The 3,162-nt window shown below is 44.4% G+C and overlaps 1 pseudogene across 1 annotated transcript; it reads right to left on the bottom strand.

Moving 5' to 3' along the window:
• Positions 1-1,880: 1,880 nt before the first annotated feature.
• LOC100941105 lies at positions 1,881-2,859 on the bottom strand (annotated as a pseudogene). Its single transcript, XR_001161805.2, has one exon. The product of XR_001161805.2 is annotated as a 60S ribosomal protein L5 pseudogene (transcript).
• Between the last annotated feature and the right edge of the window lie 303 nt (positions 2,860-3,162).

The raw sequence follows: 3,162 nt of genomic DNA, 5'->3' as shown, positions 1-3,162 counted from the left end.
TACTATGGGTGAGATGGGGCTGGGAAGGGGGGCCCAGCTGTCTACCTGTTGGCCTCAAAGTTCCCTCTCCTTTCACTTTCCTTCTGAGACACGGTCTTGCTTTGTCACCCAGGCTGGAGGGCATGATTGCAGCTCAGTGCCAGGACAGCAGCTATTGGATTTAGGACCCACCCTAAATCCAGGAGGACTTTATATCAAGATCCTTAACTTAATTACATCTGCAAAACTCCTTTCCCCAAATAAGGCCCAATTCATAGGTTCTAGAGGTTAGGATGTGGTGGGGGTCACCATTCTACCCACTACAGTTTCAAAGAGGCAGAAACCACCATTTGTCTTGTTTCTCAGGAATGACTGGCATTGTTTTCAGCTCCAAAGAGGATAAGAAAAGGAACCCAGGTTTTATCTGTGACATGTCTTCTCACCTTTAGTTAAAGAGAGAGAGGAGATCTGGGCGTGGTTGCATGCACCCACAGCCCCAGCTGCTCCAGGGACTGAGGTTCGAGGGTCACCGGAGTCCAGGAGATTGAGGTTGCAGTGAACTATGATGATGCCACAGCACTCCAGCTTGGGTGACAGAACGCGGACTCTATCTCAAGGAAAATAAAATAAAATAAAAATAAATAAATAAGAAAAGAGAAAAAGAGGGACAGGAGAAAGCCTGAGGCCACAAGCAAGGCCATCCCTGGGGTTGCTCCCCCTTCAGCCTCTCACAGTCGTGACTTCTGCTGCACCTGCTTCCCACTGACATTATTCACTTAATATTTTAATTTTTTTTTTATTGTTTGGGTACAAAGGATTACTTTACATTGGTTGCATTTGTTAGATAAAGTTCCTCTTATAATCCTGTCCCACCCCCAAGAGCTGTGCCACACCCCGCGACCACCATCCCCCTCTGTCCTCCCCTCTTTCCACCATTCACTTACTCTTGTATATACATATTCAAAAACTTTGAACTTAGTTTTGACCAAGCAATAATATCCATCATGTCTCTGGTTTGCAGCTATTAGATACATCCCCTTAGCCTCCCACAAATACACAAATCAGGGCCTGATGACATGTTCAACTATTGCACCAGCCTAGAGGGTGGCCTCAAACAGGTCTCATGGGGTCTCGTAACGATGCCCATCCTTCTCGAGCAGCTGGGGCTATAGCAGCTGGGGCCTTCCCCCTTGTCTTGCTGTGAGAAGGGCTCTGCTACACTTTGAGATTTGCCCCTTCCAAAACTCATATTGAAATTTAATTGCCATTGGAATAGGATTAAGAGGTAGGACATTTAAGAGGTGATTAGGCCATGAGGGCTCTGCCCTTGTGAATCCCTTAATGCCGTTCTCTCCTGAGTGGATTCCTGATAAAAGAACAAGTTTAGTATCTCTCTCTCTTTCTCCCTCTATCTTTCTCTTTCTTTCTGCAGTTGGTGCCTGGGGTTTACCCTTGTAGGTATTAGGGGAGGGGGAGACAGATTCTCAGGGTACAAATAAAAGAATTTAGGGAGGTAGAATGGAAAGAGTTAATACTTGGAAATAGCATACCACTACATACATTTCGAGAGAATTAACTTTAAACATTTTTCACTTTAAATTTCACTTAAACCTCCCAGAACCACTGGCTACCATATTGGACAGCATGGCTCTATGGAGTTTTAATTTCCTTTTTCTCCTTATGGATGACTTCTGCAAGATGGAGAGGAGGAATGCCTCCAGGAGAATGAAAAATGTCTGTAGTTAGCAGCCAGGGAGGAATTGAGGCTCTCAGATGACAGTTAGTGAATAAGTGAGTCCTGCCAACCACCACAAGAGGAAGCCTTGAAGGGCAGATGCCCTCAGTTGAATCTTCAGATGAGAACACAGCCCCAGCAGACATCCTGATAGCATTATGAGAGATTTTTTTTTTTTGCTTAATGAATAAGTTTATTGTTTTAAATCAAGAAATATTCATATAAAATTGGTTGGTTTAGCTTTCAGCAGCTCGCTCCTGAGCTCTAAGAAAGCTTGCCTTCTTTTGAGCTACTCGATCTTTCTTCTGGGCAAGGGACATTTTGGGACGGTTCCATCTCTTCTTTTTAACTTCTCTCTTGGGCTTCTTCTCATAGACTGGGTTATCTCGTATAGCTGCATAAGCTTTCTTATATATCTCCTCCATCATGTCTGGAGTGATGTTGTTCTTTATGTATTGAGAGAACTGTTTTTTGTAAGCATTTTCATCTTCTTCCATTAGGTAACACATATAATCTGCAACATTCTGTCCCATGATATGCTTCTGATGTATTTCAGCATTAAATTCCTTGCTTTCGGAATCATAACCAGGGAATCGTTTGGTACCGTGAGGGATAGACAAGCCTCCATCCACATCTCCCTTCAGGGCTCCAAAAACTTTATTGCCAGTGGTGGTCCTGGCAAGGCCTGCATCCAAATAGCATGTAAAAGCACCAGGCTGACCATCGATGCTTTCCACATTGTATTCATTGCCAGCCACCTCCACTTGGCCTTCATAGATCTTGTCCATGCCAAACCTATTGAGAAGCCTGCGGGCCAGCAGCAGGCCAGTACAGTATGCTGCAGCATAATTTGTCAGGCCAACCTTCACACCGTGTTTTGGTAGTTCATGTGCATAAGCTGCGCAGACTATCATGTCTCCTTCTATACGGGCATAAGCAGTCTGACAAATGATGTCTCTGTTAGTCACCCAAACTATCATTCTGTATTTGGGTGTGCTGTACTTATTTTTATTCTGTATTACCAAGCGTTTCTGAGCATAGTAATCAGTTTTACCCTCTCTTTGTCTTCTAAATTTCTCTTGGTGTCTCTTAAAGTAGGCCTTAATCTTGACAACCTTAACAAACCCCATCCTGCAGAATAAAGACCCGCGTCCTCGGCCCCACACAAACTTGCAGGCCCAGCAGTGCTGGGAGTGGCGGAGGCGGGGTCGGGGGGGCCGAGAAAAGCGAGAGATCTTGAGATAGAGGCACCTAGTGAAGAGAAGATAAGCCCAGATTCCTGATCCATAGAAATTGTGAGGTAATCAATGTGCTGCTTTAAGCCTCTATGTTTTGGGGTATTTTGTCATACAGCAAACTGTAGAAAATACAATTCCTTTCCCACATGGGGCTTGGCTTGTATTAGAATTCTCTAAGTATTGGGAAGAGACTCACCAGATTTGGGTCAC

Source organism: Otolemur garnettii, unplaced genomic scaffold, assembly GCF_000181295.1.
Source record: "Otolemur garnettii isolate 467f Iridium unplaced genomic scaffold, OtoGar3 scaffold00232, whole genome shotgun sequence".
NCBI lineage: Eukaryota > Metazoa > Chordata > Mammalia > Primates > Galagidae > Otolemur > Otolemur garnettii.
The sequence above is the reverse complement of the archived record's forward strand: the minus strand, read 5'-3'. Positions and strand labels throughout refer to the sequence as shown.